Genomic DNA, 20,644 nt, shown 5'->3' with positions numbered 1-20,644 from the left:
GAGGATTTAGATCTGTGGAGTGCCAGCTCATATGGATCTTCCTATCCCCAGTTTTACTTCTCCACTCTGTTCCCAGAAAGGGAGGTGGTGTGGACGTTGCAGGTAGCCCTGGCAAGGGAAGTCCGGGGTCAGGTCCTTGTAGACGGCCAAGATTTATGGGGCCTTACTTTCACCTTGGGTCTTGTTGACCCTTCCAGAAGAAAAAGGGTAGCTAACGTCTTTTGGGAAGTGCTTAACATGTAATACCTGTTTACAAGTATATGATGAAGCATTTTCAGTACACCATCTCATTTAATCTTCACATAGACTTTTCCAGGTAGGTGGTGATTTTTATCTCCATTTCACAAATGAGGAAACTGAGGCTCAGAAAAGGGAGTGACTTGCCTAAGAATCTCTTACCTGTTGAGTGATGGAACAGGACGCCCAGGTAAATCCTCTATTTTCTCCCCCCTACCCTGATGTCTCTGATTTCTCAGTGGTAGCTGTTACCAAGCCACAAGGGCGTTCTTTTGTTACTCTCACTGCTGTGTCTGCCAGTGGCAAAGAAATCAGATCTTCCATAAAGCTTCTCTTAAACGGATACGCTCCAAAGTGTGAACCTCCAAATGAGCTGGAATGTTTAAAAGAGGGCTTCTCTGACCCCCAGTCCCCTCCTCTTTAATGAGAGGAGCAGGCTAGATGATATCGGCAGGCCCTTTCAGTGCTGTTCTGCAATTCTGATTGCATGCTTGTGGCGTAAAAGCATGGCATCAGGCTGCCTGGGCTTAATTCTTGGCTCTGCCGCCTCCAGGCTCTGTGCCACTGAGCAGTTTACTTCACCTCTCTGTGCTGCAGTTTCCTCATCTGTAAAACGGGAATAATAACAGTATGCGCCATAGTGGGCTATTGTGAGGATATATTTGAGCCTAATACAGGCAAAATGCCTGGAAATTTTGGTAAACGTTAGCAATTGTTATTTAGGCTTAACATAACTCCTGTATATTCTAATTGATTGGTGAATAAAGCAGTCACTGTCACAATATTATATAAATATCAGCATGATGACAGGGTTGTCCCAGGAACCTGCAATCTCATTGTGACCTGACTCCACCTGCTGGTATCTGGTGCCTCGGTTTCCCCATCTTAACCTTCCTGGGTTGCAAAGGAAGATGAGAGTTGTTGATAGGATGCCATCATGGGTTGGTAGCTTGACTAGCAGTTCAGTAAATGTTTATTTAATCCCTCTATGCCAACCAGAGTGGAGGATGTGGAGATCAGACACATCTTCTTATTCCTCGAGGACCTCAGAGCTTAATTTATAAATGACTAGTTAGGAAGCAAGGTGAGAAATGACAGTGGCCTTCTAGGGCAAGTAAGTCAGTGGTTTTCAACCTTTCTAATGCCGCGACCCTTTAATACAGTTCCTCATGTTGTGGTGACCCCCAATCATGAAATTATTTTCGTTGCTACTTCATAACTAATTTTGCTACTGTAATGAACCGTAATATAAATATCAGTGTTTTCCAATGGTCTTAGGCGACCCACAGGTTGAGAACTGCTAAGACCATCAGAAAACAAATATTTACATTATGATTCATAACAGTAGCAAAATTATAGTTATGAAGTAGCAACAAAAATAATTTTATGGTTGGGGGTCACCACAACATGAGGAACTGTATTAAAGGGTTGCGGCATTAGGAAGGTTGAGAACCACTGGTGTAAGTGGATGGTTTTGGAGGTAGAACCAGCAGGAGGATGGTTGGGGGATGAGCTAAAGAAATCATGACTCCTGGGGTTTTGGCCTGAGCAATTAGGGAGGTGATGGTGGTGCCATCTGCCTCTAAAATGATGAAAGCACTATTTGGTAAAGTGCCCTGTGAGGAAGAATTAGCGATGATTCACTCCGAACCCCTTGGAGGAGATGCATAAGGTATAAACATATCTTTTAGTCTGTGGGGTGGAAATCCCAGATTTCATTGCAGGAGGACAGCCAGGTGCTTCTAACTGAAGGCTCCACCGTGGACATCCGTAAACCCTTCGTTTGAAGGCCGGCTCTTTGCCAGCTTGTGGAGTGGCAGGTACGGGCTTTGCCTGGGTCGTGTCCATCTGTCTCGTGCTTTGGCGTTGCTGTGCTAACTCGAGATCTTGGCTGATGAAGGCTGGAAGGAGGCTGGCCAGGTCTGGGAGAGCGAATCACAAGTGAAGCTCACTGTTCCTGCCAGAGTGGTTCTTTCCTTGGCATCGAATGACATTTCTTAAGTTTCAGAGCTCTTGATTTGAGAATACCTTGAAAAGCTGTTGTGTTCTGCCAGAATTCCTAGAGGATTTTTGAATGAAGCAAGGGAATTCAAGCTTCCTTTTCATAAATGGTAATACTTGCATGTGTAAATTTAGGGGTTACAGTGTTGGAAATTCAACATTGTGAATTTTAAGACTAATAATCTTACCACCTCCACTTGTATAGTTTTGTTTGCAGTTTAGAATGCTCTTTTGTCTGCATTTTCATTTACTAATGTTCAGTCAGTTGAGACCATGCAGGATATGTATTATCCTCAGTTAACAGATGAAGCATTGAGATGCTGAGAGATTATACGTTTTTTGTTTGTTTGTTTTTAAAGGCACCATTATTATTATTATTATTTTTTTTTTTTTTTTATTGATTTTTTACAGAGAGGAAGGGAGAGAGATAGAGAGCTAGTAACGTCGATGAGAAACATCGACCAGCCGCCTCCTGCATATCCCCCACTGGGGATGTGCCCTCAGCCAACGTACATGCCCTTAATCGGAATCGAACCCGGGACCTCTCAGTCCACAGACCAACGCTCTACCACTGAACCAAACCGGTTTTGGCGAGATTATACATTTTTATCAACAGTATTAAATACCTGCTAGGTGTTGGGTTAGGTAGATCCTTGCTGCTCAAAGTGTGTTCTGCATTAATGGCCTCAGAGAGCTTTTATTTTAAAAACTAGAGGCCCGGTACACAGGTCCTGGCCTGTGAGGATTGGGCTGAAACTGGCTCTCTGACATCCGCCGAGAGGTCCTGGATTGTGAGAGAGCGCGGCGGGCCAGGGGTCCCACCTGTGCACGATTGATTGATTGATCGATCGGGGAGGGAGGAACCACAAGAGGGCTCAGGGCATGTCTTACCAGTCTCGCCCAGTCCCTATTGGCTGGACCCCAGCAGCAAGCTAACCTATCAGTCAGAGCGTCTGCTCCCTGGTGGTCAGTGCACGTCATAGCAACTGATCCAAAGGTTGGACACAGCATATTAGGCTTTTATTATATAGGATAGGATATTTTTTAAAAATTGACTTTATAAAGAAGATGGGAGGAGGAGAGATTTATAGAAGCATCAATCAACTGTCTCCTACATGCCTCCTACTTGGGATCAAACCCTGACTAGAAATAGAACTGGTGCCCTCTTGGTGCATGGGACGATGCTCAACCAACTGAGCCATACCAGCCGGGCCCCTGAGAGCTTCTTTGAAACGCAGACTCTAAGCCTAGGTTAATAAATCAGTCTGCATTTTAGCAAGACCCGACCCCTCCGCTCCGAGTGTTTCCTGTGCATATTAAAGCTTGAGATGCACTCAACTGGTAGTAAGTAGCAAATCCAATGATAATGACAATAAAAGTAGTAGGAATAGCTGACGCTTATTGAGCCAAGCACTGTTCTAAGCACTTTACATATGTTGTCTCACTTAGTCCTCACAGCAACCCTCTGGATCCTATTGTGATTCCCACTTTCCGGAAGAGGAAAGTAGAGGCACAATGAAGTCAAATAATTTCCCCAGACCTGCTGACCCCGAGCGCATTGCTCTTTCTGCCACTCATTTGTTCATCTGTTTTTCGTGTGGGCAGTTCATTCCTGATGTTTTGTTAAAGGCCTTTCTCTTCTGTACCTGGGTAATGAACTTTAAATGCTGGTGAAAAAGTGGCTTCAAAGAATGAAAAACCAGGGGGAAAACCCTTGAGTTATTTCAGTGTAACTGTGGGTGTCAGTTACTTGACTGATAGGTAACAAACAGATATCCACTGTGTAAGATGGACTACCTCTCACACTTCTTAGCTTAGCGGTCTCACTCAGGGCAGAAACAGCTGAAGCAGGTAGGAACTGTGGGCTTGTCTTCTGAATCATTCAGTGCTAAACTGCTTTTTTTTATTCTGGCGATAATATCTACATTGGGTGAGAAGAGGGTGGCTAAAGTCCTATACCACCCTCTGACTAATTGCAAAAGATTCAATTTTATAGTGCCTTGCTTTTTCCTCTCTGCCCTGTGGACTCCTTTATTTTCCTTTCAACATCTCCTTATCTCCCCAAATTCTTAGAATTTCTTGATCAGGGCCTATGCCATCCAGGAAATTTTGGTTCGAAAAGGCAATGGGATCTGGGTGGAAGCATGAATTCTAACAGCAATTCTGCCCCTGGCTGTGTGACCTGGAGCCAGTAACTCAACCTCTCTGGCCCTGGTCTCTCTATATGTAAAATGAGGGCATGAGTGTCTTTCAGCCCTTCCTGAAGACAGCTTTGAATTGGGTGATACTGTCTTCTTCCTTGGTGGCTGCATGCTGGGCTTTCTCCAAGACCTTCAGGGATGAGGATTTCAGAGCATATTTCTTGGCAGTCCGAGATAATCTTATCAGCATCACACATCTGCACTGAAGCTGGGGATGTTGGCGTGTAAGGCTTCGTTCATCATGGTGACACAGTGTGTCTCCCCACTTTGTCACACTGATTGCAGACATTGAGCTCCTCGCGCACAGGCAGAGCTATGTTTAGCAGCTGATCTGTTTAAGTGACAGTTTGCGTTAGAAAGCACCAGTGAGCCTTGTGGTAGGTGTGGTTTTATTTTTAAACCTGTTGGCAAGCTATTTGCAGCACTTGCATTTTGTCATATTTGAACATAGTGTGTGAATGGAAGTGAGTCCAAGTGAAACAGAAATTGTAATAGGTTATTGGGAGTTGAGAGTTGACCATCTGTTACCTATTCTGGGATCTTTTATGTCACATTCAGCAGTGGTTTCAGGAAGAACTTGCACTGGGGCTTTCGTGGGTGACATAAACAGAAACTGAATGCTCAGAGCACAGGCTGCAGCAGCTCAGTGGATTGCAGTAATCATTACTTTATAGCACATTTCAGTAACCTAAGCAAAAACACCTAGCTAGTAAATCATAAAAGATTCCATTCCGGTAAGATAAAATATCAGCTCAAGTTAAGATAACCACATAGTTCTTAGAAATACTTAACTGGTTTTGCAAGATCTGCAATAATGAGTCAGATTCTAGCCTAAGAAATAGAAGGTGTTTTTCCCCTCCCTTATTTCTTCAATTGCCAGCATTAAAAAAAAAAAAAGATGATTATTATATTTGTTGTGTAAATCCTCACCCAGGGATATTTTTTTCATTAATTTTTTAGAGAGACTAGAAAGGAGGAGGAGAGACATACAAAGAGAAACTTCAATGTGAGAGACACGTTAATTGGTTGCCTCCTGCACACACTCTGATCTGCAGTCAGGGATAGAGCCTACGACCAAGGTATATACCCGGGAAGGCTGAGCCTACATTGCCACGTGAGATCAATAAAGTGCAAACAGCCATAAGTGACTGACGTGACATTTTAAAAAAGTATATTTTTATTTATTTCAGAGAAAGGAAGGGAGAGGGAGAAAGAGAGAGAAACATCAATGATGAGAGAGAATCATTGATCGGCTGCCTCCTGCATGCCCCACACTGGGAATCGAGCCCACCACCCGGGCACAAGCCCTGACCAGAAATCAAACTGTGACCTCCTGGCTCATAGGTCAACACTCAACCACTGAGCCACCTGGCTGGGCAAGAGTTATTGCCTTTTAAATTATTTTGGTTCTTCTGACTATGTTTAGAGAGAATATTTGTTTAGTTCTAGCCTATTTTTTTTTTTTTTAACACTTGCTAAGCTGGCTTTTTAATCAGGAGAGATCAGGTCTCAATGTTAGGGAAATTACAGCGTCGAGATAGGATTTAGTGACTGTGTTGTGTGTCCTTATATTTATTTTTTCAGTTACCTTCTACTTGCACTGTGATACTGATTTCCCATTCATGGTAGGGATATAAAGTTACTTTTAAAAAATAAATTTGTATTAAAAGAAAGTAGCTTTCAAGGAAATAATAGTACAGGTGGTGCCCATATATGGCAAAACTGTGAAGAGGCAACCCGATGACTGACGTTTAGGACATGCTGGTGTAGAAAAAAGCCGTGAACTTTGGAGCCAGTTAGATCTGGTTTCTGCTTCCCTTGCTGCTTATTAACTCGGTGTGCCTTGCTACTTCCCTCTCCACGTCTGGGTTTTCCCTCCTGTAAACTGAGCCAGGACAGAAGCACCTCCTGTGGGCCGGGCGCTGCAATGCTGTCCCCCTCTGATCCTCACACTGCTCCGAGGTGCGGGGCGGTGGTACTCCCAGTTCACAGAGGAGGAAAGGGGCCCCGAGGGTGGGCTTGCATGGAGCCCTAGAACTAGGAATGGTAGGCCTGGGCTTCATTCCCAGGTGTGTCTGAATCTCTTTTTGTTATTCCAGGCCACCTCCCTCTTTTATTTATTTAAAAAATATATATATATTATTGATTTTTTTTACAGAGAGGAAGGGAGAGGGATAGAGAGCTAGAAACAATGACCAGCTGCCTCCTGCACACCCCCTACTGGGGATGTTCCCTCAACCAATGTACATGCCCTTGACCAGAATTGAACCCTTCAGTCCCCAGACCAACGCTCTATCCACTGAGCCAAACCAGTTTCGGCCCACCTCCTTTTAAATACAGATTTTGCTTACTCTCTCTACTGAGGTGAGTAGCAGTCTGAAATGAAAAGTCATTTGCCTAACTGGTGTGGCTTGGTGGTTGAGCATCAACCTATGAACCAGCGTGACATGCCTGGGTTTTGGGCTCAATTCCCAATCAGGGATACATACAGGAAGCAGCCAGTCAATGATTCTCTTTTACCCTTTGTTTCTATATCTCCCTCTCCCTTCCTCTCTGAAATCAATAAAAATATATTTTAAAATGAAAAGTCATTATACACAACCATGTTCACTATAGCATAATTTACAGTAGCCCAGAGATGGAAGCAGCCCAAATGTTTATGGGCAAATGAATGGATAAAGAAAATGGTATTTTGCCGAAACCGGTTTGGCTCAGTGGTAGAGCGTCAGTCTGTGGACTGAAAGGTCCCAGGTTTGATTCCGGTCAAGGGCATGTACACTGGTTGCGGGCACATCCCCAGTAGGGGGTGTGCAAGAGGCAGCTGGTCGATGTTTCTTTCTCATGGACGTTTCTAGCTCTCTATCCCTCTCTCCTCCTCTCTGTAAAAAATCAATTAAATATATTTTTTTTAAAAGAAAATGGTATTTACTAGTTTTCAGTCAATGGCACATCATACCTTGGTTGCAGGTTTGATCCTGAGCCCTAGTTGGAGCATGTATAGGGAGGCAATAATTGATGTGTCTCTCTCATGTTGATATCTCTCTTCCTTCCCCTTCCTCCTTATCCTCCTCTTACTCTTTCTTAAAAATCAATGGAAAAATAGCCTCGGGTAAGGATTTTAAAAAGCATATTACCATAGTCATTAAAATATTATTTTTAAAAAGTTCTAGATTTCTGTTATACAACCATGTTGATATAGTTAACAATGCTGAATTGTATACTTAAAAATGATTAAGAGGGTACATTTTATATTATGTGAGTTTCTAACTACAATTAAAAACTTTAAAAGTTAACAGAAAAAAGAGAAGCCATTGGCTAGGACAACTTTTTATTATGGAAAACCTGAAGCATACATAAAAATAGAACAGTAGTATGAACCATGGACCCATTACCCTGCTCCAGCAGTTATCAGCATGCAGTAATTTTGTTTCACTTATAACCTCTCCACAACCTCACCCTTCTGATTATGTTATATTATATTATATTTTCACTTTATCTGAAAATTCTATTGCCTGGATCTCAAAGTAAGAATATTTTTTAAAAAATATAACTTCACTTCTAAAAAGGCAACAATAATTCCTTAACACCTTCTAAAATCCAGTGTTCAGATTTCCTTGATTGTCTCATACGTTTTTTAACAATTGGTTTGTTTGAACCAAGATCCAAAAAGCGTCCCAATCTAGGGTCAGATGTTGTATTTGACTGATTAAGCCTTTTAATCAGAATGTATATACGTGTGTGTGTGTGTGTGTGTGTGTGTGTGTGTGTATTAATATGTTTTTTATTGATTTTAGAGAGAGAAAGGGAGAGAGAGAAAAACATCAATAATGAGTTCTATTTTTTTTAAATCCTCACCTGAGGATACTTTTCCATTGATTTTTTAGAGACAGTGGAAGAAAGAGGGAAAGAGAGAAATATCAGTGTGAAAGAAACACATTGATTGGTTGCCTCCTGTACGTGCCCTGACCAGGGCCCACGCTAGGGAGGAGCCTGCAACTGAAGTATGTCCTCTTGACCAGAATTGAACCCAGGATCCTTTGGCCTGCAGGCCCATCCTCTATCCACTGAGTCAAACTGGCTAGGACAATGATGAGAATTATTGATTGGTTGCCTCTTGCAACGTCCCCTATTGGGGATTAAGCCTGCAACCTAAGGATGTGCCCTGACTGGGAATGGAGCCAGTGAACTCCTGGTGCATGCTCAACTACTGAGCCATACCAGCCAGGCAATCAGAGTGTATATTTTTGTTGTTGTTAATACTTTTCCTGAGAATATTTTCCCATTGATTTTTAGAGAAAGTGGAAGGGAGGGGGAGAGACAGACAGAGAGAGAAACACTGATGTGAGAGAGACACATCGATTTATTGCCTCCCACACCTGCCCTGACCAGGGCCAGGGGATCGACTCTGCAACCGAGATATGTGCTCTTAACCTTGACCAGAATCTAACCCAGGACTTTTCAGTCCGCAGGCCATCGCTCCACCCACTGAGCCAAACCGGCTAGGGCCAGAGTATATATTTTTAGCAGAGAAACAGCTTCATTTCTTTCCTGGATTAGTACATGGAATGAGAAGTTCCCGGCAGGAAGGCTTTTCCAGCTTCGTACCCTCATGGTGGTCAGAGCATGAGCTGTGTGTGTCTGGGCTCTGTGGTCAGTGGGCGCACTGTTAGTGAAAGGATGAGCGGTACAGCCTGGGGGAAAGGTAAGATGGTGCCCTTTGTCAAAAAGGAACTTGTATTTAAATGTCTAGGAATGGGTCCTACTAATTACTTCCACTGGTAGCTAAAGGTGTAAGTTTAAAATATTCACTGCAGCATTGTTTGCAGTAGTAAAAAAACTAGAAACCATCAGAAGGTCCCTTAGTAGGAGACTAATCAAATATATTATAAGACAACCATACTATGGCATCTGGGCAACTGTTTTAAAGGGGAATGGCTTGTCTCAAAGATCTGTCAAGTGAGATAGATAATGGTGCTGTCCTGACAGGTTTGCCCAGTGGATAGAGCATTAGCCCTCAGACTGCAGGGTCCTGGGTTTAGTTCCAGTCGAGGGCACATACCTTGGTTGCAGGCTTGATTTGGCTCTGGTTGGGACACATGCAGGAGGCAAGATATTTCTCTTTTGGTGTCTCTCCCCCTCCCTTCCACTCTCTCTCTCTCTCTCTCTCAAAAAAAAAAAAAAAAAAAAAAAGTGAAGGAACAATATAGATATATTAATGCTTGCTTATGCATTGACTTTCTCCCAGGGATAGGGGGAATATTTACTTACTTATTCACTGTATACTCACACATACAGCTAGAATTGTTTTTATTATTTTAATTATGCATATATTGATGCACAGTGCATATATGCATATGTGTGTGTTTTAATGTTTTTATTGATTTTAGAGAAAGAGGAAGGGAGAGAGGGAGAGGGAGACGGAAACATGGATGGGAGAGCAGAACATCGATAGGCTGCCTCCTGCATGCCCCCATCTGAGGATCAGACCTGCAGCCCCGCCATGTGCCCTGACAGTAATCGAACTGGCAGCCTCCTGGTGCATGAGACGATGCTCAGCCAACTGGGACACACCAGCCAGGGCACATACGTATATGCTTTTAAATAAGTGTATATGTGGGTTTTATTAAGACAAACCTGCTTTTGAATCCTCACTGTTCCACTTAATTGCTGCGTGACCTTGGCTAAATTAATTTCTCTTAGCCTCCCATGCTTATTTTTAAAATAGGGCTAATACCTATTCCTCATTAGGTGATTTGAGGATTAGAAGAGGAAAACACATTAAGCTCTTGATATACTGTGAGTTGTGACTATTGAATACAACAAAACCCCAGGCTCACATTGATTGTGAATGAGAATTGTTCTCTAGGCTTGAATATATTTTTTATGGATGTATTCTATGAATGTTTCACAATTGGATACAAAAAAAGGATTCTTTCCCTCTTTTTCCTCTTTGATAAATGCTTTCTTTGTTTGCCTTTTTCAGTCATCAATGTGAATTCAGGGCAGGCATTTATTTGTTCATGTTTCTTGTCTGTGACCTTCTAGGGTTCTTTCCAGATAAGTAGCCCAAGACACGCAAGCTGAAATCAAGCTGTTAGACATTATCCCCAAAGAAAAAAAATGGCTTTAGTGCCATCTCCCCACTTGATATTAAAAAAAAAAAAAAAAAATACAGGCACTTCTTAGCACGGCCAGAGAAAACCAAAAAATCACTTGCAAGCTCACTCCTAGAGATTAATATTGCTTGCATTTCCTGAGTTTTGTTACACATTTTGTGCTAACTAAGCATTTAACATTTATTAGCTTACTTATTCCTTAGAATGATTCTTTAATGTAGGTGTTTTCAGCCCCATTTTATAGAAGAGGTTATGATTTAAGTAACTTTCTCAAAATTTTATAGCTAAGCAGCAGAGCAGAAATTAAAACCCTGACCTGTTGGACACCAAAGCTCCTGCTTTCACGCTGACTTCACACTGTCTCCCCACATCCTTCTCTGCACTTGCTCGTGTATCCATGTAAGCAAATTTCACCATGGTAACTCGTCTGTGGTTTTTTTGTTCTTTGTTTTTTTCACTCAACAAGATGTCATGAACATCTTCCCATATGTAAATACCTAGATGCATGTTGCTATTATTTTTGTTGGTTTTAATCCTCACCTAAGGATATTTTTCCATTGATTATTACAGTGGAAGGGAAGGGGGCCTCATCGATGTGAGACAGACACATTGATTGGTTGCCTTCCTCATGTGCCCCAAACTAAGGCCAGAGATCAAGCCTGCAGCCGAGGTACATGCCCTTGACCGGAATTGAAACTGGGACCCTTTAGTCCTGTGGCTGATGTTCTATCCATTGAGCCCACCTGCTAGGGCTGCTATTCTTTTTTTTCTTTTAATTTTTCTTTTTTAAAATATATTTTATTGATTTTTACAGAGAGGAAAAGAGAAAGATAGAGAGTAAGAAACATCGATGAGAGAGAGACATCGATCAGTTGCCTCCTGCACACCCCTCACTGGGGTTGTGCCCGCAACCAAGGCACATACCCTTGACTGGAATCGAACCTGGGACCTTTCAGTCTGCAGGCTGACGCTCTATCCACTGAGCCAAACCGGTTTCGGCAGGGGTTGCTATTCTTAATAAATTCATAATTTTCCATTGTAGAGATATGTCATAATCTAACTGGTCTTTTAATAATGAGTATTTAAGTGGTTAGAGATGGTGCTGTGATAAACATAAACATGTACATACATTTTGCACATCGTCAGTTATTTAATGATGTTCTTAAAATAAATCCAAAAAATGGACTTGCTTTTTCAAGGGAGTATTACATTTCCAGTATTATACTTTACAGATAATTTGTGCCAGTTTGAGATGCTGTGGCTCTTATATGTATAAGGGACAGTTTTAAATTTCTAGACAGTTCACACAACTGTTTGGCTTATAAAAAAAGTTGTCTGTTTATGTTTATAAACAGTGCCTGTAATAACAACAGAATATATTTTATTAGTCTGTTTTTTTTTAAAAAAATATATATATATTTTATTAATTTCACAGAGGAAGGGCGAGAGAGAAAAAAACATCAATGATGAGAGAGAATCGTTGATTGGTTGCTTTCTGTCCACCCCTATTGAGGATTGAGCCTGCAACCTGTGCATGTGCCCAGACCAGGAATAAAACCGTGACTGCCTGGCTCATAGGTTGCCACTCAACTACTGGGCCACACCACCCCGGTTAGCCCGTTATTTTGACATCATTGCTCTGAGCATCTTTTCAGGCTGAGGCTACCTGACATGCTACCCTGTTTCCCCGAAAATAAGACAGTGTCTTATATTAATTTTTGCTCCCAAAGATGCGCTAGGTCTTATTTTTAGGGGATGTCTTATTTTTCCATGAAGAAGAATACGGTACACATTTATTGTTAAATGAAAATAAAGGACATTTATTACCTGTATATGGTATGGTAGTTGTCAACACAAACCTGACAAACTGTGAATCCTGCAGTATCAAGAATTTACTCATTTATTCAATGACAATCATGTCATCATCTTCTGGAACATCATCATAACAATCCAGTTCCTGAATTATTATACCTGGTGAATTTCTTGTGACTCCATTTCTTTCAGAATAAGTGGACCAAATCTCTCATGTTTAGCCTAGGGGGGCCTTATTTTCGGGGGATGCCTTATATTTCACTCAGAAGGAAACCTGTAAGTAGGTCTTATTTTTGGAGGATGTCTTATTTTCGGGGAAACACGGTATATTGTTGTCAGAAAGTTAAAGATTGCATTGCTGTAGGCTTCATTGGAGCTCTTTTATGAAGCTTCACCACAAAGTTTTGCTTCTGGGACCCTTTCTTCATTGGTTATATTCATGGTGGTAAAAATGGATAGATGAAAAGAGGAAAATGACTCCCCCCCCCTCCCCCCATATATTCTATTGATTTTTTACAGAAAGGAAGGGAGAGGGATAGAGTGTCAGAAGCATCAATGAGAGAGAAACATTGATCAGCTGCCTCCTGCACACCCCCTACTTGGGATGTGACTGCAACCAAGGTACATGCTCTTGATTGGAATCAAACCTGGGACCCTTGAATCCACAGGCTAACGCTTTATCTACTTAGCCAAATCGATTAGGGCAGGAAAATGACTTTTAACACCTAGATATCTATCTATCTATCTATCTATCTATCTATCTATCTATCTATCATTCATCTACCTATCTATCATTTATCTATCTATCATCTATCTATCTATCTATCTATCTATCATTCATCTACCTATCTATCATTTATCTATCTATCTATCATCTATCTATCTATCTATCTATCTACCTATCTATCTATCTATGGCTAATATGCTAAGTGTCTGACCATCAGACCAGTCGCTATGATGTGCACTGACCACCAGGGGGCAGACACTCAATGCAGGAGCTGCTGAGCTGCAATGACTTGGCAGTGGTGGTTCTTGGGTAACGCACCCTGAAACCAGAGAGGAGGGAGCCCGATTCCTCGCGAGGCCTTGCGATGATTCCACCTTAGGCTGAGGGTTCTGTTGTTGCTGGGCACTGTCGGCCCGAGTCTGGTTTACTGCACACTTGTGTTTGCGTTCCACTCCCTGTACGACAGCAATTTTGCAGAGTGCCCTCTTACACTCCAGGACCCCTCGAAGAATATCAGAAATCCGGTTTTGGCCGATCTGCACAGGCCAGGCTGAGGGACCCGCTCACTCCGCAGACGCTGGGGAGGGACTGATGGAGGTTGGCTGCAGGGCGTGTCCAGCCCATCTCACCCAGTCCTGCCCCTCTGGCCACCTTTTAATTAATTTCCTTTCAATCCGTGCACTGGATCACTAGTTAGTTTATAATTTCACAAAACTTCCATCACTTTCTTCTAATTTTATTTTACTGACTAGGTAATATATTCACGATTCAAAATTCAAGAAGGTGCAAAGAGTATACAATGAAAAGTTTCTTCCTCTTTTGACCCTCAGCCACCCAGCCCTTCTCCCTACAGGCCACCATTGCTGTTATCTGGCTCTTGTGCATCCCTCCAGATAGATGCATTTCTTGCACATATGGAACTATTCCCTCAACACAAATCTTAAATCCTCTTGAAGTTCTACAGGGCAGTGATGTTATTTTTTTATTTTTATTTATTTATTTATTTTTTTAAATATATTTTATTGATTTTGTACAGAGAGGAAGGGAGAGAGAGAGTTAGAAACATCGATGAGAGAGAGTCATCGATCAGCTGCCTCTTGCACACCCCCTACTGGGGATATGCCCGCAACCAAGGTACATGCCCTTGACCGGAATCGAACCTGGGACCTTTCAGTCCCCAAGCCGACGCTCTATCCATTGAGCCAAACCGGTTTCGGCCAGTGATGTTATTTTTTAACTAGAGATGAATAATCTTGCTTTAAAAATTATGATAACTCCCATTGTGATAACTGGCCATCTTGGGACCCAGGGACCCAGCGTTGACTTACTGTCATGGTGTGGTTCATGGGTTGCAAACAAGGAGTCCTGATGCTTCAAAGCAAATATTATAGCAGCCGTTGGGAAAGAGAGCAGCGTGGCTGGTGATGAGGTGGATGGAGACTAGAAGCAGCTGTTTTCCCTAGGAGAAACCTTCGAGGGCGTTGTTGGGACTGGGAGTTGCTTTTCTCTCCTTGCCCCAGTGTTGCAGTGTTTTTTGATTGCCCATGTGATCTCTGGTGTGGGCTGCCTTTCAGACACTCTGAGTCCTTAAACTCCAAGCCGGGGAGTTGGCAGGCGGTTGCCCGGCCTGATCTTAGAGGACATTGCATTGGAATGCATTGATTAAAGATGCATGAGTGTGCACTCTGTGTGCCCACAGATTGCTCCTTCTGGCAGGGTTGTTTCTGGTGAATTGCCAGGCCTTTATTCTTTCCCGTTTGATGATGCCACATGCTCATTAAAGAATATTTAGAAAATACAGAAATGTTGAAGAGCAGGGGAAATCACCTGTAGATCTATCATCCAAAGTGGACTACTATTGATGTTTTGATGTCTTATTTTTATTTTATATAGACATATTATTGATTTCAAAGAGGAAGGGAGAGGGAGAGAGAGATAGAAACATCAATGATAAGAGATAATCATTAGTCGGCAGCTTTCTGCACACCCCTCCCGGGGATCTAGCCTGCAGCCCAGGCATGTGCCCTTGAACCGGACTCTTCAGTGGAGGGTCTGTTCTGTTTTTTAGAGAGAGGAAGCCAGGAATGGGGAGGGGGAGAGAGAGAAACATCGATGTGAGAGAGAAATACTGATTGGTTGCCTCCCAGAAACACCCTGATGGATCCGACTCTCAACCTGGGTATGTGCCCTTGCCAGGAATTGAACCTGCCTCCTTTTTGTGTATGGGATGATATTCTAAGCAACTGAGCCACACAAGCAGGTTTTTTGTCTTGTTTTTTAATGTAAGCCATGATTGTATGGCTCAGTTGGTTGGAGCATTTTCCCATACACCAAAAAGTTGAGGGTTTGATTCCTGGTTAGGGCTCATACCCAGGTTCCATCCTGGTTGGGGTACATAGGGTAAAGAACCATTGATGTTTCTCTCACATGGATGTTTCTCTCTCTCTTTTCCTTCACCCCTCCCTTCCTATCTTTAAAAACTAATAAAAACATATCCTTGGGTGAGGATTAAAAAAAAAACAAAATCCAAAACTAAAATGGGTGGGATTTTGTTTTAGAAAATTTATTCTTTAAAAAAATATTTTTTTATTGATTTCATAGAGAAGCATCAATGATGAGAGAGAATTATTGATCAGCTGCCTTCTGCAAGCCCCCTCCTGGGGATTGAGCCCACAACCCAAACATGTACCCTGATGGGAAATTGAACCCTGACCTCTTGGTTTATGGATTGATGCTCAACCACTGAGCCACACCAGCCTGGCAATTTTGAACATTCAGAGAATAAATAGGAAACAACTGGAATTGACAGTTAACATTTTCTTTTATTTACTTGCAGCCTCATTTCCCTTTTTTATTCTCTTGGAAGAAAAATGATGTTATTATTTATAAGATGGAAATATTCTTGCCATTTATAATTCCATTCTCTACACTTCATCCTGTCCAATATAATAAATCATTATATATCCTTCTATTCCATTTTTTTTTAACTAATATGGACATGAACACAGTAGGGTTTTATGTTTTTCTTTTTTAGTTATTGTCTTATGTTTTTAATCATAATTAATTCTCTACGAGAGGCCCAGTGTACAAATTCGTGCATGGGTGGGGTCCCTTGGAGATCGGCCTGAAACCCGCCGTCCAACTCCACCTGCAGCTCCTACTTGCCACTCCCGCTCATCCCAACCCCACTGTGCCTGCCGCCCATACCAGTACAGAAGTGTGAGCCCTGTGACTGGCACCCTCCCGAGGGGAGTGGCCTGCGGGATCAGGCCAAAACTGGCTCTCTGACATCCCCCATGGGGCCCCAGATTGCGAGAGGGCACAGGCCAAGCCGAAGGATCCAATCAGTGCAAAATCAGGTTGGAGAGGGATGTGGGAGGGCTCCAGGGCATGTCCAGCCCATCTCACTCATTGGACTCCAGCAGCAAGCTAACTTACTGGTCAGAGCATCTGTCCCCTGGCAGTCAGTGCATGTCATAGTGAGCAGTTGAGCAGCCTTAGAATATCATTAGCATAGTATGCTTTGATTGGTTGAACAGTCGACTAGATGACTGGACACTTAGCATAGTAGGCTTTTATTATATAGGATAGCTTGCTTCTTTTACTCAACTTGTTTATTTATCCACTAGAAGCCTGGTGCAAAAATTTGTGCACATTGAAAGGAAATTAATTAGAAGAAATATTTTAATATCACTATTTGCCCTTTCTCTATAATAGAAGTGTTAACCAAATTCATGAGTAACAATGATAGATCAAAACACACAAGTGATTGGCACCATCAAGAGTTTTATATGTATTGCGCATGTGTGAGTCAACTTGGCCTTTTATAGATATAGAATAAACTTGTTTAATTAGATCTGCTTTCTGAATTAGCTAAACTTTTTCCAGCCCAGTGAAGCACCCCAACTTCTCTTTCAGGTAATTGTTAGCAACACAGCAGTAAATATCAACATGAAGCAGATTATTATTGTAGATCATACAGGGAAAACAAAGGGTAAAATATTTAACTGCAGCAGTATTTGCTATATTCTGCACAGTGAGAAAACCTGAAGTCATTTTCAAGGTCCACCATTTCTTACTTATTTTCAGTTGGGTCAAGTTTCTAAGCTTTCTAAATGTTCATTTTCCAATTAATGAAAAAAAAAAAAGGATTCTACCAAATGTCCTATCTTTCTACTCCAGGACTTCTGTGAGGATCAAATAAGATGAGGCACAGGAGCCGAAACTGGTTTGGCTCAATGGATAGAGTGTCGGCTTGGGGACTGAAGGGTGCCAGGTTCGATTCCGGTCAAGGGCATGTACCTTGGTTGCAGGCATATCCCCAGTAGGGGGTGTACAAGAGGCAGCTGATCGATGACTCTCTCTCATCGATGTTTCTAACTCTCTCTCTCTCTCCCTTCCTATCTGTACAAAATCAATAAAATATATTAAAAAAAAAAAAAAAAAAAAAAAGATGAGGCACAGGAAAACACTTCACACACATTTGGTTAAAGTGTGAAATGTTTGCACCTGGCTATAAAGCAAGTCATGTTCCTGGGCTGAAGAAACTGCAAGGATGCTAATCATCACTAGGGGGAGGGAGTTGGGCATTATTACATGAGATTATTACCCGGCGTCCACAATTACCATTTCAGGGCTGGGCTGGGCTGTGGGCTGCATTTTGTACCATGGGGTCTTGGCATGTCAGCTGTGATTTGGTGGTCTGTCACTCCAGGGTGGTGGTGGGGCCTGTGTCCCACTTGGGGGAAGCAGGGTTTTGCTTTGTGGGTGTCTGGTCCACGGTGCTGTTTCTCTGTGCACATCAGGGCAGCTCCTGCATTGAGCATCTGCCCCCTGGTGGTCAGTGTGCATTATAGCAGATGGTTGGATACTTAGTTTTTTATATATATAAACTAGAGGCCCGGTCCACAAAATTCGTGCATTGAGTGGGGGGTGTCACTCAGCCCAGACTGCACACTCTTCAATCTGGAACTGCTGGCTCCCAACTGCTCACCTGCCTGCCTGCCTGATTGCCCCTAACTGCTTCTGCCTGCCAGCTTGATCACCCCTTAACCGCTCCCCTGCCAGCCTGATCAATGCCTAACTGCTCCCCTGCCGACCCAATCGCCCCTAACTGCTCTCCCCTGTAGGCCTGGTTGCCCCCAACTGCTCTCTCTTGCAGGCCTAATCCCCCCCAACTGTCCTACCCTGCAGGCCCGGTTGCCCCTAACTGCCCTCCCCTGCAGGCCTAATCCCCCCCAACTTCCCTCCCCTGCTGGCCCAGTCGCCCCCAACTGCTCTCTCCTGCAGGCCTAATCCCCCGCAACTGCCCTCCCTTGCTGGCCTGATTGCCCACAACTGCCCTCCCCTGCCGGCCATCTTGTGGTGGCCATCTTGTGACCACATGGGGGCAGCCATCTTGTGCAAGGGCATGACAGTCAATTTGCATATTACCTCTTTATTATATATAGGATGTAAATATATATAGGGTATGACAAAAGTATATAGATTTACAGTTGTTCAAATGAAAAATAGTAGTACAATAATTAATAAATAATTTAAGAATTATCACTCCTAGCTGGTTTGCTCAGTGGATAGAGTGTCGGCCTGCAGATGAAGGGTCCTGTGTTCGATTCCAGTCAAAGTCATATGCCCAGGTTGGTTACAAGCTCAATCCCCAGTAGGGGTGTGCAGGAGGCAGCCAATCAATGATTCTCTCTTATCATTGATGTTTCTATCTCTTCCTCTCCTTTCCTCTCTAAAATCAATAAAAACATATATTTTAAAAAAAAGAAAGAAAAAAATAAACAGTATTTTGCATACTCACTATTGTAAACCTACTTTTGCCCCACCTGCCATCACTAATTCAGTGTTGGCAGACTTTCTGTAAAAGATCAGGTAGTAAGTATTTTAGGCTTTTGGGCCATACTGCCTCTGCTGCAACTATGCAGTTATTCTATTTTATAGCTAATGCAGCCATAGATAATATATAAATAAAGGATTATAGCTATGTTACAGTAGAACTTTCTTTACGTAACAGGCTGTGGGCCAGATTTGGCCTGCGGGCTGTAGTTTACTGACCCCTGCTCTTAATTTATTTCTTTTAACTACTGAATAGTATTCTGTCTGTATATGAATATACAATGTTTTGTTTTTTTGATTCCCCTATAATGGATGCTTAGGTTGCTTCCCTTTTTCTACTATTTTAGGAGTGCTTCACGCCTTTGCAAAGGATTTCCATCAAGATAAACACAGCTGTAAAAGTGGGATTGCTAAAGGTTTTTTCTTTTCTCTATTTTAATTAGAGGTGGGCCAAATAAAATACTTCAGGTAAAATGTGACCAGTTTTTAGCCTCTAACCTAGAATATCTATAGGAAGCCATTAGTTTTGAGACATCAATCCACACCTAGTTCTAGGGTTTGAGGTAAGACTCCATGAGAGAGGCTATGAATCTAAACAGAATAGAGTTGGAGAACGGTCTGGAAGACTGTGGCTGCCCTGAGAAATGTATAACTGATTTCCTTTGAGGACCAAAGAGATGAAGTTAGCAATTTTTCACGTGCAGGAGCCATTTAAAACAGTACTTGTTCACGTCAGATTGACAAGTTCTAGCAGAAAAAGTATTTAGGATGGAGGTGATGAGCTGCTGACCTGTGATTCTGTCTTTCCTGGCAATTCTGTGAGTTCCTTTAAAGATTTATCACTGTAATTAGAGTGGCTAGAAGAAGAATAAGGAAGGTAATAAAGTAAAGAAAGAGTATCAGGGCATTCTTCCAAGAAAAGCCTCTTCTTTGAGGTGGATCCAGAGCAAGATTTTAAGCCCTAGTGACAGGAAATTAAATTAGTCCATCTTCCTGAAATAATACATCAATAAAACATGACTAGTTCAGCTGAGCTCAGTGAGCTCAGAAAAGAAATGGTGTTCTGTGTTTGAGTTGAGATTTAATTAAGGGGACTGGGGCTTTGGGAGTTCCTTCTTTTTAAGAGATTTTTAAGATTATTGTAGGTCATTAACATGCCTTTGTTTCTTATTGTTTTGGAGAGCTCAAAAAATATATGAAGCAGCTGAACATCAGTCAGCCTGCTACAGGATTTTTTTTTTTTTTTTAAAGTCTTGGGGATACATTGTTTTTTAAAATATATTTTATTGATTTTTTTTTTACAGAGAGGAAGGAAGAGGGATAGAGAGTTAGAAACATTGATCAGCTGCCTCCTGCACACCCCCCACTGGAGAGGTACCCGCAACCAAGGTACATTCCCTTGACCGGAATCGAACCCTGGACCTTTCAGTCCACAGGCCGACGCTCTATCCCCTGAGCCAAACCGGTTTCGGCGAGGATACATTGTTGTTTTTTTTAAATATATATTTTATTGATTTTTCACAGAGAAGAAGAGAAAGGGATAGAGAGTTAGAAACATCGATGAGAGAGAGTCATCGATCAGCTGTCTCTTGCACACCTCCCTACTGGGGATGTGCCCATAACCAATGTACATGCCCTTGATCGGAATCGAACCCAGGACCTTTCAGTCCGCAGGCCAACGCTCTATCCACTGAGCCAAACCGGTTTCG

The 20,644-nt window shown here is 42.4% G+C and overlaps 1 protein-coding gene across 2 annotated transcripts in view; it reads left to right on the top strand.

The window, feature by feature from the left end:
- The window catches only part of KIF3B (kinesin family member 3B), a 45,540-nt gene that overhangs the window by 832 nt on the left and 24,064 nt on the right, over positions 1 to 20,644 (top strand). The gene's annotated exons all lie outside the window — the stretch shown is intronic.

Source organism: Pipistrellus kuhlii, unplaced genomic scaffold (assembly GCF_014108245.1).
Source record: "Pipistrellus kuhlii isolate mPipKuh1 unplaced genomic scaffold, mPipKuh1.p scaffold_m20_p_6, whole genome shotgun sequence".
In the NCBI taxonomy this organism is placed as follows: domain Eukaryota; kingdom Metazoa; phylum Chordata; class Mammalia; order Chiroptera; family Vespertilionidae; genus Pipistrellus; species Pipistrellus kuhlii.
Note: the sequence above shows the minus strand (reverse complement) of the source record. Positions and strands in the feature narration are given on the sequence as shown.